We start from the raw sequence: 13,512 nt of genomic DNA on the forward strand, positions 1-13,512 counted from the left end.
TTACACAGGATTTTCGCCGTTTTTGTTTGGGCAGGTAAATGGGAACGCTGCAGCAGGACGAATTTGTTCCGTCGGGTAAAAGACGGCGGTTTGGGACTCGGCCATCTGTTTTTACGGCAGGTGGTCAACCGGTTTTTGTTTTTTCGGGATGCTTCGGACCCTTTCTTACGCACCGTCTGCCAAGTTAGGCTACGGCGTCTACTGCCGGAGTTTGTTGTCTCCACCGAAGAAGCTACGGGTGGGATTTTTGGTTATTACAGGGAGGTCGTCGCTAGTGTAAGATTTCTTTCAGTGCGTTTTTCTAATGAATATTTGTCCACTGTAAAACGAAAAAAGCTGTATCGCGATTTATGTGACATTGTTTTGCCACAACCCTTGTACAGAACCTTATACAGTGGAGGTCCGGGCAGAGATGTCTTGAAGAGAGTAAAGAAAATGCAGGTGTCGCCAGGAGCTAAGACATTTTTCTTTAAATTACACACCGGAACATTATCAGTAAAGAAGTTTTTGGAGGAAAGGGATTTTTTTTTACCGTGGGGGCCGCACTGTTTAATCTGCAAGCAGCCGGAAACAATAGACCATGTTTTTTTGCATTGTTGGGAAGGGGTTTATTTCTGGGATGTTTTGCAACGTACGATAAAGAAAGAATTTCCACTAGACTCCCACGGCATCCGGTATTTAAGCATTGATAATGAAGATGGCGTTCCGTATGATTTAATCATGCTCATGGGCCTCCACTCTATATGGCGCTCCAGAATGGCGGGCTATCACTGCGACAGGGATGCTCGACCCGCTAGAATATACTTTCGAGAAAGTGTGAATTGGTTTATTGCCATACAGAAAGTGGCTGCTGAACCTCCCGAATGGCTCTCAAGGGTAGAGCCTTTGCTGTCGTTGCGGGAGTTTTAATGTACTGAGACGAAGCCAGCCTGACATTGGCTGACGATGACCTTCCAATATGTACTTTATTTTGTGTTATTCGTGTTGTGTTCTTGTGAAATGGTATGAACCAAAGCCAGGAAATAAAGAAAAAAAAAGTAGCGTGGCCGAGCGGTCTAAGGCGCTGATTTAAGGCACCAGTCTCTTCGGGGGCGTGGGTTCGAATCCCACCGCTGCCACATAATTTTAAGCTTTTTTATTTAAAATAAATTCAAGACAAGCCTTCCTAATTCGAACGTCAGTCCCAGACTGCATGCGTCATATCGTGGGTAGCGTGGCCGAGCGGTCTAAGGCGCTGGTTTAAGGCACCAGTCTCTTCGGGGGCGTGGGTTCGAATCCCAGCGCTGCCACATAATTTTAAGCTTTCTTATTTAAAATAAATTCAAGACTAGCCTTCCTAATTCGAATGTCAGCCCCAGAGAGTGTCATACCGTGGGTAGCGTGGCCGCGCGGTCTAAGGCGCTGGCTTAAGGCACCAGTCTCTTCGGGGGCGTGGGTTCGAATCCCACCGCTGCCACAAACTTTTAAGCTTTTTGGTTTAAAATAAATTCAAGACTAGCCTTCCTAATTTGGACGTCAGTGCCAGACTGCGTCATTCTGTGTAAAAAAAAAAAAAAAAAGTAGCGTGGCCGAGCGGTCTAAGGAGCTGGTTTAAGGCACCAGTCTCTTCGGGGGCGTGGGTTCGAATCCCACCGCTGCCACATAATTTTAAGCTTTTTTATTTAAAATAAATTCAAGACTAGCCTTCCTAATTCGAATGTCAGCCCCAGAGAGCGTCATACCGTGGGTAGCGTGGCCGAGGGATTCTGCTTCCGGCCACGCCAGTGAACGGACGCAGGATGCAGGGCTCCTCAGGAGCAAAAAATTTTGCGCAAAAAACACAAAGGACAAAGAAGAACACATAAGACGTTTGACAAGCGCTTGTCAAACGTCTTATGTGTTCTTCTTTGTCCTTTGTGTTTTTTGCGCAAAATTTTTTACCCAATGGATCACCAACTAGCCCGGCAACATGCTCTTCTCCTCAGGAGCGGCTTCAGCGGCCATGTCAGGCCGCGGTAACAGGACTGCTGAACAGGACAACACTTACCAGGTCGTTTTGCCTGCACTTCCAACAGGTCGGTTTGTTTTGAATACCGTTTTTTTGCACGCCGATATCAGGGCCCGCCCGTACCGGGTGGAAGATTTCCGGGATGCTTTAGCACAACACTCGCTAATCCCCGATGTTATCGCTATGGGGGCGTATCGGATGAGCCACGTCTGGGCCGTCACTCTCAAGGATACTGAAGCCGTCAACAAGATTGTCAGTGTAGGTGAGCTGTCTGTGAAAAACGGTCGCTGTTTGGTGATTGACCCGGCGAACCAGGACGTGCGACTCAAGCTTCACTGGCTACTACACAACGTGCCAGATGAAGATGTTCGTGCTGCATTTGCGCCTTACGGAAAGGTGTCGGAAGTTTCCCGGGAGCGTTGGCGTGTTAAAGGTATGCTAGAAAAGGGCTCTACAACTAGACTCGTAACGCTGAAGCTGAAAGCTGGCATGAAGCTCGACGACCTGCCGCATCAGTTGAATGTTAGCGGTGAGCTCGCGCTCGTCATTGTGCCAGGCAGACCCCCGTTGTGCCTACGCTGCCGGGGTACGGGTCACATCCGCAAAGAGTGCCGGGTTCCTCGCTGCGGAACCTGTCGACGGTTTGGGCATGAAGACAGCCAGTGTGCACGAACCTACGCTAGCATTGCCGGACCTGGGACCAGCGAAGACTCGTCCGAGTTAATTATGGATGAGGCGGATGCGGAGGAGGCTGCTGACATTAGAGGCCAGTCAACGAAACAGGACGCGCCTTCCATGACGGTTTTAACAAAGAATAAGGTGACGGTCTCAAATGAAAAGAATGAACCTCGGCATGTCTTGAACGAACCATCCCAGGACCATGAAAGCGCATCAAAGGAAGTGTCAGAAGACGTAGCCAAATTTTCCGACGCTGAGGACCATCTCAGTACTGAGCCTTCCTTTACTGATGCCATGGAGGTTGGGCCGGAGACAGCAGCCTTAATTGCCGCGAAACGTCCGCATGAGGAAAGCGTGGAGGAGACTCAGCTGCCAGGCGGTGTTTGTGGTGAGCCGCCGCCGAAAACTTCTGGCATCCGAAGAGCCACGTTAAGACCGAAGCCGAACTTCTCGGCCGACACGCGGCAGGCGGGGAAACCGCCTCCGTAGTTTTTGTGGTGCCCTGAACGATTTGTGGGTCGGCTGCCTACCGACCAGCGTCAGGAACCTTCTGCAACCAAGTGGTGCGTGGGTGAGCAAAAATGAAACAATGTGCTTGGACTTCGTTTGAATGCATCCCGACATTCTGCTGGGAGGACATTACATGCATACATACGCCGCTGTTCGTCAGAAGCAGAAGCCATGCAACCATGAAGGTAGGCACCATGCGGGTACGGGCGTCTCTCTCTAATACATGACTTTCAAGCTTAATTCGCCGTTACATGTAGCTACTTTGAATGTCAGAGGACTGGGAGCGAGAAGGCGACAATGCCAACTCAGTCACCTCCTTTTGGATAATGATATAGATATAGCAGCTGTGCAAGAGTCAAAGATTGAGAGCCAAGAAAGCACTGACCGTATGGTGGCTTCTTTTCAAACAAACTTTTATGTGTGTGTATGCCATTCTGTTGGTGTATCGGGTGGATGCCTTTTATTTATACGCAACACGCTGGGAGTAAGCGTAGAGTCCGTTTTTGCCTGTCCAAGCGGTCGGCTTTTGGTTACCGATTTTACCTACTCTAATTTATGCTGGCGTGTTGTGTGTGTGTATGCTCCCAATTCAGGATGTGAGCGTGAATTGTTTTTTGAGTCTATTGAGGTGTGGCTGAAGACTGACAAAATCTTGCTTGTACTTGGTGACTACAACTGTGTGTGCGCAGCTGTGGACCGAGCGGCGAAGTGTAAACCTCGAAGAGACAGAAGCTCCGAGCTGTTGAATGCACTTGTGCATGAGTATGGCCTTGAGGTTGTTGGTAGTGTGTTCTCCACTGGAAACCAGCCAGAGTTCACGCACTTTCAGCGTGACAGCCATGCTAGATTGGACAGGGTGTATGCCTCGGTAGATCTTGTTTCCCTATGTACTGCATATGAGGTCAAACCTGTGTCTTTCAGCGATCATTGTCTCGTGAGTGCAGTGTTTGGTCGCAAAGGAAAGAAATCGCGCTTTAACTGGTACCTATGGAAAATGAATGCCAAACTTCTTGCCGATGAAGAGTTCCTTACGGAAGTTAAGACCGAGTTTGAAAATCGTCTTGCTATGCGACCAGTAAGTTTTGCAGAGGAATGGGACAGCTTCAAAGAGTGGGTCAAATTGAAATCCATAGAAAAGAGCAGTAAGGTGCGGCATAAAGAGAAAGAAAAAGAAAAAGAACTGAATGAACAACTCCAGTTTTTTTTTGAGCATGGAAAGTTCAGTGCCAGGGCATTTCGCCAGTAAAATACGAGAGATAAAAAGTGAGTTGGAAACAATCGACAGCGAAAGATACACAGCGGCTGTCATACGTGCAAGGGCTGAAAAACTTTGGGCTGGAGAAGTTCCGACAAAACGAGCGCTAGCAGACGAGAAAAGATACGCCTGCCAGAAAGAAATAAGGAGTATAAGGTATGCCGGCCATATCACAGAAGATGCTAAAGATATTCAGCGTGCGGTAGCAGAGCACTTCGAAGAACTGCTTAGCGCTAAGCCTCAGACTGTAGGCGGCTTTCAAACAGATTTTCTGAGACTGATGCCTGCACTGGATGACGAAAGTAAAGCGCGCCTAGAAACACCGATAACGTTGCAGGAGATAGTATCTGCAATAGATGACCTGACAACTGGGAAGGCCCCTGGGCCGGATGGCCTAAGCGCTGCCTTCTTTAAAACGTTTCAGCAGTATGCGGCTCAGTTTTTGCTCTGTGTAATCACTGAAGCTTATGAACGTAATACTGTCCCATTGTCTTTCTCTACATCGCACATTGTTCTAATACCCAAGACAGATGATCCGGAGAAACGTCTGTTGGTGGGGTCATATCGACCGATTAGCCTCACCAATGTTGACTACAAGGTGTACATGAAGGTTTTAGCAAAACGACTGCAAAGCGTAATAAAGAAATTGGTTGGGTCTCATCAAACGTGCGGCATCAAGGGTCGATCCATTGCCACGAATATACATGTCGCAAGAACCGTACTAGAATGTGTTGATGCACTCGGTGGTCAGATAGCCATGATGCAGTTAGATTTGGCGAAAGCCTTTGACCGTGTTTCTCACGAAATTCTGTTTTCCATTTTGGAACATTCTAACCTTGGTGACGTCATAGTGGAGGGTGTTAAAATGGCGTATGCGAACTGCACGACCCGTATTATAGTGAATGGTGAACTGACTGACAGCATCGCAGTACGTTCATCGGTAAGGCAGGGCTGCCCACTCTCACCCCTGCTGTTTGCACTGTATTTAGAGCCACTTTGCTTGGCTATCATTGATAGCGATCGCATTTTAGGGTTCAAGCTGCAATCAGCACACGTGAAAATGCTAGCATATGCCGATGACATAGCAGTGTTTTGTGCAACTAGAAAGAGCATTTGTGAAGCCACGAGTGTCGTCCAAACATTTTGTGATCAAACGGGATGTAAGATCAATTGGGAGAAAAGCTCTGGGTTTTGGCACGGTGATTGGGACGTGACACCTGATTTCTTCTGTAAGCTGCGATGGTCTGCTCTCCCAACACGATATCTAGGCGTGCCTTTAGAATGTTATCAAGATCCCAACGTGCACTGGATGGAAGAAACATCCAGAGCGAAAGAAAAAGCGGATGCCTGGCAAGGAAGGCAACTCTCAATATTTTCGCGCGCTTCTATTTGCAATGTTTTTCTTATTTCGAGGCTGTGGTACCTCATGAATGTGTTGTGTGTATCACGAACCTCAATTCAGAAAATGCACCGCGTTTTTGCTGTTTTTATTTGGGCATCCACATGGGAAAAAACCGCCCGGACGAATTTGTTTATTTCTGTTAAAAGGGGCGGGCTTGGCCTTGCACATCTGTTCTTGCGTCAGGTGGTTTCGCGATTTATATTCCTCCGTGATCAAAAAGATACCTTTTTAAGAACCGTGATGCAAGTGCGATTACAGAGGCTGCTCCCTGAATGGATTGTGTCATGTGAAAACATGCCTGGTACTGTGACTGGCTACCTGCGCGAGGTTGTTTTTTCGTGCAAGTTGCTTGAAGTGCGGTTTTCTTTTGATTACCTTTACAACATTCCTAGAAAAAAACTGTATAAAGATCTCATTGACGTGATGCTGCCGGTGCCTTTTTATCGGGCATTACACTGTGGAGGCCCAGGGCAGGACGTTTTGAAAAGAGTTAAGAAGATGCCCGTGAGGCCATCAGCTAAAACATTCCTTTTCAAACTTCACTCTAATACGCTCCCTGTTAAAACCTGGCTGAATGAAAAAGGTATCTTCGTCCCATGGACAACAAATTGCCTGTTGTGCAAAAAACCGGAAACAATTGAACACGTTTTCTTACAGTGTTGGGATGCTGTCTTTCTATGGGACGTCCTCCAAAGGACAATTAAAAAGGAGCTTCCATTAACTCCTTACGGTATAAGATTTCTACCAGTGCAGAACGATGATGCACCTTATGATTTAATTATGCTTCTTGGCCTCCATAGTTTGTGGAAAACACGAATGCAGGTGCGTCATGCAGATATAGATACACGATCTTCGCGTGAAAACTTTATTGAAAGTGCTGTTTATATACGTGAAACTTTCATGAGGCAGCAGGATCCGCCACAATGGCATTGTCTCTTTGATGAGTTAGTGAACTTGAAAAGATTTTAGCCACTTACGCGTTAGCTCAAGTGTAGTTGACGTTTTTTATCATGTGTATTTTTGTTTTGTGTTTCACGGCAATAAAGAAAAAAAAAAAAAGTAGCGTGGCCGAGCGGTCTAAGGCGCTGGTTTAAGGTACCAGTCTCTTCGGGGGCGTGGGTTCGAATCCCACCGCTGCCACAAACTTTTAAGCTTTTTGGTTTAAAATAAATTCAAGACTAGCCTTCCTAATTTGGTCGTCAGTGCCAGACTGCGTCATTCTGTGTAAAAAAAAAAAAAAAAGTAGCGTGGCCGAGCGGTCTAAGGCGCCGGTTTAAGGCACCAGTCTCTTCGGGGGCGTGGGTTCGAATCCCACCGCTGCCACATAATTTTAAGGTTTTTTATTTAAAATAAATTCAAGACTAGCCTTCCTAATTCGAATGTCAGCCCCAGAGAGCGTCATACCGTGGGTAGCGTGGCCGAGCGGTCTAAGGCGCTGGTTTAAGGCACCAGTCTCTTCGGGGGCGTGGGTTCGAATCCCACCGCTGCCACAAACTTTTAAGCTTTTTGGTTTAAAATAAATTCAAGACTAGCCTTCCTAATTTGGACGTCAGTGCCAGACTGCGTCATTCTGTGTAAAAAAAAAAAAGTAGCGTGGCCGAGCGGTCTAAGGAGCTGGTTTAAGGCACCAGTCTCTTCGGGGGCGTGGGTTGGAATCCCACCGCTGCCACAAACTTTTAAGCTTTTTGGTTTAAAATAAATTCAAGACTAGCCTTCCTAATTCGGACGTCAGTGCCATACTGCGTCATTCTGTATAAAAAAAAGAAAAAGAAAAGGTAGCGTGGCCGAGCGGTCTAAGGCGCTGGTTTAAGGCACCAGTCTCTTCGGGGGCGTGGGTTCGAATCCCACCGCTGCCACATAATTTTAAGCTTTTTTATTTAAAATAAATTCAAGACTAGCCTTCCTAATTCGAATGTCAGCCCCAGAGAGCGTCATACCGTGGGTAGCGTGGCCGAGCATTCTACTTCCGGCCACCGGCGTGTACGGACGCAGAATGATGAGCTCCGGCGGAGCGGCGATTGCGGCCCAGGCTGGCCGCGGTAACAGGCTTGAGGAAAACGACGACAAGGAATATCAGATTATTTTGCCGCATCTGCCCACCGGACGTGTTGTTTTCAACACAGTTTTTTTGCACGGTGACGTACGAGTGCGACCCTTCAGGGTTGAAGATTTCCGGGACGCCCTGGCCAAGATTGATACGCTCCCAGACGTGGTGGCCTTGGGGGCGTACCAAATAAACCATGTCTGGGCGGTGACTTTGAACAGCACGGAAGCAACCAAGCGGCTGCTAGCATTCAAGGAGCTTCAAGTGAAAGGTCGACGGTGTATCGTCATTGACCCCGAGGACCAACAGGTGAAGCTACGGCTCCACTGGATGTTACACGGCGTGGCGGATGAGGATATCCGAACAGCTTTTGCGGCGTTCGGTGAGGTGACGGAAGTGACCCGTGAGCGGTGGCGAGTCCAGGGAGTGCACGAAAAGGGCTCAACAACGAGAACCGTGCTTCTGAAGTTGAAGCCTGGGATGAAGATAGAAGATCTGCCTCACCAGATAAGAGTAGCAGGGGAGTTGGCCCCTGTTGTGGTGCCTGGGCGGCCAATGCAGTGCCTGCGCTGCCGCGGGACCGGTCATGTGCGCCGGGAATGTAAAATTCCGCGGTGTTCGACATGTAAGCGTTTTGGCCACTCCGAGGAAGATTGCGTACGGACGTATGCAGTGGCCACTGCACCGACAGCGAGGGCGGACATGACGGAGCTCCAAATGGATGTCGCAGAGACAGAAGAGGCCGCAAAGGGGGTCGGAGAAGCTGAAAAGCTAACAGCAACTACAGGCATGTTAGTGCCCCCGGGGGGCGGTGACGAGATAATCAGTAGGCCAGACAAGGAAGTCACGCTACCGAACAACGGACCGTCAGAGGAAGAAAGGGTGAGCGATGCCGAGAGCTCAAAAACTGAACTTCCGGAGTCTGCGGGCCGACAGGAAACCCTTGAAAAGAGCAGCGGCCGAGCGACCAACGTCCAAGGCCCTGCGAAGCGTGCCCACGACGAGAGCACAAGTGAGTTAAGCAAGGCAGAGGCAGCTAGCAACGACGAGCCGCCGATAAAAACACCAATAGGGAGGAGGGCGACCTTCAAACCAAGACCAAATGTCTCGACGGACAGGAGAGCTGCCGAAAAGCCGCCCCTGTCACAAGGTCTGCCAGTCCAACCTCATGGCTCTAGTGTCAACGAAAGCGTCTAGCGCCATGCTAGACGTGAGAGGTAAGCACCATGCTCTTGGCCTCTTTTCACTCTAAGAAAATGGCTTATGAACTGTCACTAAAGATTGCGACCCTTAACGTGAGAGGTCTAGCAGCGAAAAGGAAGCAGAGCCAAGTCCTGCGCCTTTTAAATGAAAATGACATCGATATACTTGGAGTTCAAGAGACAAAAGTCGAGGGTGAACAAGAGACCGAGGGCATGGTGCAACGTTTCACGTCGCGGTTTTACGCAGTTGTCAGCCATGCAGTCGGTACTTCTGCTGGATGCGTCTTGTTTGTGAAGAAGTTGCCGGGTCTTGTAGTGCAGTCGCATGCTTCTTTTCAGTCGGGTCGGGGTGTGGTCCTCGATTTTAGTTTTTGCTCGGCTGAGTGGCGTGCTGTTTGTATATATGCACCTACGGTAGTTGAGGAGAGGGCTGCTTTGTTTGATTTTGTTGAAGGGTATTTAAACACGGATAAGCAACTTGTCTTTCTGGGAGATTTCAATTGTGTACTGAGCTCCGGTGACAAAACTAGCCATCGTACATTTAGGGATCGTAGCACAGAGGTACTTTCGCGCTTGATTGACGAGTTTGCACTGGAAGACGTTGCAGAGTGTCTCACGAGCGAGCGACGGGTTCAGTATACTCATTTTCAGGGTGCTAGCCACGCCCGCCTTGACAGGATTTATGTGTCCGCAGAACTGGCCCCAAAATGCCAGGAGTATTATGTTTTGGCGGTAACGTACTCAGATCACTGCATGGTTCAGTTTACAATTGGAACAAGAAAGGGAGGTAGCGGTTTTAATTGGGAATTGTGGAAGTTAAATAATAAACTGCTGAATGACGAGCAATTCACGAGACTAGTAGAAGAAGAAATTGGTAAGATTTGTCAGGAGGACACCCACGAACTGGGTCAAGAATGGGAACTCTGTAAGCAACAAATTAAAATCAAAGCTATAGAAAAAGCCAGCTGCATACGGTTTCAAGAAAAACAAAATGAAATGCATTTAAGATCTTTGCTAGATAAATTGTTAGCCCTGGAGTGTAACACGCCAGGGTTATACATGGACGACGTTAGAAAAATAAAGCAAAGACTTCAACTGAATGACGAAGACCGTTATCGCGGAGCAGTGGTGCGTGCGAGAGCGGAAAAATTGGCCATGGATGAGACGCCGACAAAAAGATCGTTGGGAATAGAAAAAGCAAATGCAAGGCGACATCACGTGGCAGAGGTAGATTGGGCAGGACGCACAGAAACCGATAACGAAGGAATCGCGAAAGCTTTCCGGGAGTATTATGAAGAGCTATTTTCGTCCCGAGAGGTTAATTTGGACCGTTTTAAAGAATCCTTTCTTGACGCGATGCCAAAAATTGATGAAGAACAAAAAGAAAGACTGGAGCGGCCAATAAGCGAGCAAGAAGTGCAGCAGGCAATAGAAAATTTAAACCCAGGGAAATCACCCGGGCCTGATGGCCTGAGTGCGGCTTTTTATAAAGCGTTCAAGGGACAGCTATCTCCTTTGTTGTGTGCCTTATTTAATGATGCGTATGAACTGAAGGCACTGCCTGCGTCTTTCGGATCGTCGCACACAGTACTTATTCCGAAAACTGACCAACCAGATAAGCTTAGGCAGTTGTCGTCTTACAGGCCCATAGCTCTGACAAACGTTGATTACAAGATTTATATGAAGGTACTTGCTGGCAGATTACAAACGGTTATATGCGAACTAGTGGGCCCTCACCAAACGTGCGGTATCAAAGGGCGATCTATCTTTCAGAACATTCACAAAGCTCGAAGTGTGCTTGAATGCTGCGATGCAACTCATGCACGTGTTGCGTTACTGCAGTTGGACTTGGAGAAAGCTTTTGATTGTGTGGCACATACTATTCTGTTCAGTATATTAGACTATGTTAATGTCGGCTCTGTTATTCGAGAGGGAGTGGCCTTGGCGTACCGTGACTGCACTACGAGATTAATTGTCAATAAGTCACTGGGGGCCCCCATCAACGTACGACGTTCGGTGCGCCAAGGTTGCCCCCTCAGCCCTCTTTTGTTCGGCCTTTATATTGAAACATTGTGTTTAAGCATCCTACAAAACAATGACATTGATGGTTTTCGACTGCAGGAGTCAGAAGTCAAATTGCTGGCTTACGCAGACGACGTTGCGGTTTTTTGTGTGAATAAGCAGAGTATAAAGAGGGCAGTGGATGTGGTAAAACATTTTAGCAAAGTCACAGGGAGTAAAGTTAACTGGGGTAAGTGCCTGGGATTTTGGCACGGAGAATGGCAGCTGACCCCCGACACTTTCGCTAATGTGTCGTGGGTTACAACGCCTGCAAAGTACTTGGGTGTGCCCTTGGAATTCTACAAGGAAAGCGAGCCATACTGGCTAGAGCAGGTCAGAGAAACCCGTGAAAAAGCGGAGAAATGGAAAAGCGCTCAATTATCAATATTTGCAAGAGCCGCAGTTTGCAACCTGTTTTTAATTAGTAAGTTATGGTATGTAATGCAAGTGTTGCATTGCTCCCGTGTAAATGTGCAAAAATTGCATCGAGTTTTTGCGGTGTTTGTTTGGGCCTCGAGTTGGGAGAGGTGCAGTCGGACAAATTTGTTCCGGCAGGTGAAGCATGGGGGGCTTGGTCTGGGTCATTTGTTTGTGCGACAGATTGTCAACCGGTTTATGTTTTTTAGGGATGCCAGTGATCCATTCCTGCGCACAGTGTGTCAACAAAGACTTGGTCGAGCGTTGGCTGATTTCGTAGTTTATACTCAATGTATGCCGGGCTCTGTTTTTGGATTCTTTAGGGAAATTGTTGTGAGCGTGAAATTCGTAAGCGCACGTTTTTCGAAAGAGTATTTAAGTAATGTTAACAGGAGAACGTTATACAAGGATGTCTGTGAAATGGTGTTCCCGGTGCCCTTGTACCGAGCTTTATACTATGGAGGCACAGGAAGTAATGTATTAAAACGCGTAAAGAAAATGCAAGTTGCTACGGGAGCTAAAACGTTTTTCTTTATGCTACATACCGGTACTTTGTGTGTAAAATCATTTATGGAGGAAAAGGGTATGTTCCTACCGTGGGGGGCCCAATGTCTCATCTGCAAACAGCCAGAGACAATAGATCACGTATTTTTGCATTGCTGGGAGGGGGTATATTTGTGGGATGTTCTGCAAAGGACAATAAAAAAGCAGTTGCCACTTGGTTCCCATGGCATTAGGTATTTACCATTGGATAAACATGATGATATGCCGTTAGACCAGGTTATGTTAATGTGCCTCCACAGTATATGGCGCGCACGAATGGCTGGTTATCACTGCGATCCAGATGCACGGCCAGCCCGCATGTATTTCCGCGAAAGTGTGCGGCGATGGCTCGAAGTGCTTAAATTGCAACCATGTGCTCCTGAGTGGCTGTCAAAGCTGTAACCTTTGACGGCGCTCAAGGAATTTTAACATGACAATGCCTGCCCCTCAGTGGGGGTTAGGCAACGCGAACTAGTTTTGTGTACATATATTATTCCTTTGTTCATGTTGTTCTGAGTTCCAGTGCGGTGTATTTGTGTCAAAGACAGGCAATAAAGAAAAAAAAAAAGCGTGGCCGAGCGGTCTAAGGCGCTGGTTTAAGGCACCAGTCTCTTCGGGGGCGTGGGTTCGAATCCCACCGCTGCCACATAATTTTAAGCTTTCTTATTTAAAATAAATTCAAGACTAGCCTTCCTAATTCGAATGTCAGCCCCAGAGAGTGTCATACCGTGGGTAGCGTGGCCGAGCGGTCTAAGGCGCTGGTTTAAGGCACCAGTCTCTTCGGGCGCGTGGGTTCGAATCCCACCGCTGCCACAAACCTTTAAGCTTTTTAGTTTAAAATAAATTCAAGACTAGCCTTCCTAATTTGGACGTCAGTGCCAGACTGCGTCATTCTGTGTAAAAAAAAAAAAAGTAGCGTGGCCGAGCGGTCTAAGGCGCTGGTTTAAGGCACCAGTCTCTTCGGGGGCGTGGGTTCGAATCCCACCGCTGCCACATAATTTTAAGGTTTTTTATTTAAAATAAATTCAAGACTAGCCTTCCTAATTCGAATGTCAGCCCCAGAGAGCGTCATACCGTGGGTAGCGTGGCCGAGCGGTCTAAGGCACTGGTTTAAGGCACCAGTCTCTTCGGGGGCGTGGGTTCGAATCCCACCGCTGCCACAAACTTTTAAGCTTTTTGGTTTAAAATAAATTCAAGACTAGCCTTCCTAATTTGGACGTCAGTGCCAGACTGCGTCATTCTGTGTAAAAAAAAAAAGTAGCGTGGCCGAGCGGTCTAAGGAGCTGGTTTAAGGCACCAGTCTCTTCGGGGGCGTGGGTTGGAATCCCACCGCTGCCACAAACTTTTAAGCTTTTTGGTTTAAAATAAATTCAAGACTAGCCTTCCTAATTCGGACGTCAGTGCCATACTGCG

The 13,512-nt window shown here is 47.8% G+C and overlaps 11 non-coding genes across 11 annotated transcripts; all 11 read left to right on the forward strand.

The window, feature by feature from the left end:
- Positions 1-1,036: 1,036 nt before the first annotated feature.
- Positions 1,037-1,118, forward strand: TRNAL-AAG (transfer RNA leucine (anticodon AAG)). Its single transcript has one exon. It is a non-coding gene; the product is annotated as a tRNA-Leu (tRNA).
- Positions 1,119-1,207: 89 nt separating this feature from the next.
- Positions 1,208-1,289, forward strand: TRNAL-AAG (transfer RNA leucine (anticodon AAG)). Its single transcript has one exon. It is a non-coding gene; the product is annotated as a tRNA-Leu (tRNA).
- Positions 1,290-1,374: 85 nt separating this feature from the next.
- Positions 1,375-1,456, forward strand: TRNAL-AAG (transfer RNA leucine (anticodon AAG)). The gene has a single exon. It is a non-coding gene; the product is annotated as a tRNA-Leu (tRNA).
- Positions 1,457-1,558: 102 nt separating this feature from the next.
- On the forward strand, positions 1,559-1,640 carry TRNAL-AAG (transfer RNA leucine (anticodon AAG)). The gene has a single exon. It is a non-coding gene; the product is annotated as a tRNA-Leu (tRNA).
- A 5,250-nt stretch (positions 1,641-6,890) lies between these two features.
- TRNAL-AAG (transfer RNA leucine (anticodon AAG)) lies at positions 6,891-6,972 on the forward strand. The gene has a single exon. It is a non-coding gene; the product is annotated as a tRNA-Leu (tRNA).
- A 101-nt stretch (positions 6,973-7,073) lies between these two features.
- On the forward strand, positions 7,074-7,155 carry TRNAL-AAG (transfer RNA leucine (anticodon AAG)). The gene has a single exon. It is a non-coding gene; the product is annotated as a tRNA-Leu (tRNA).
- An 85-nt stretch (positions 7,156-7,240) lies between these two features.
- TRNAL-AAG (transfer RNA leucine (anticodon AAG)) lies at positions 7,241-7,322 on the forward strand. The gene has a single exon. It is a non-coding gene; the product is annotated as a tRNA-Leu (tRNA).
- A 284-nt stretch (positions 7,323-7,606) lies between these two features.
- On the forward strand, positions 7,607-7,688 carry TRNAL-AAG (transfer RNA leucine (anticodon AAG)). Its single transcript has one exon. It is a non-coding gene; the product is annotated as a tRNA-Leu (tRNA).
- Positions 7,689-12,830: 5,142 nt separating this feature from the next.
- Positions 12,831-12,912, forward strand: TRNAL-AAG (transfer RNA leucine (anticodon AAG)). The gene has a single exon. It is a non-coding gene; the product is annotated as a tRNA-Leu (tRNA).
- A 98-nt stretch (positions 12,913-13,010) lies between these two features.
- Positions 13,011-13,092, forward strand: TRNAL-AAG (transfer RNA leucine (anticodon AAG)). Its single transcript has one exon. It is a non-coding gene; the product is annotated as a tRNA-Leu (tRNA).
- Positions 13,093-13,177: 85 nt separating this feature from the next.
- On the forward strand, positions 13,178-13,259 carry TRNAL-AAG (transfer RNA leucine (anticodon AAG)). The gene has a single exon. It is a non-coding gene; the product is annotated as a tRNA-Leu (tRNA).
- The last annotated feature ends 253 nt before the right edge of the window (positions 13,260-13,512 follow it).

This window comes from Amblyomma maculatum, chromosome 4 (genome assembly GCF_055883805.1).
Source record: "Amblyomma maculatum isolate TAMU_Amacu chromosome 4, ASM5588380v1, whole genome shotgun sequence".
NCBI lineage: Eukaryota > Metazoa > Arthropoda > Arachnida > Ixodida > Ixodidae > Amblyomma > Amblyomma maculatum.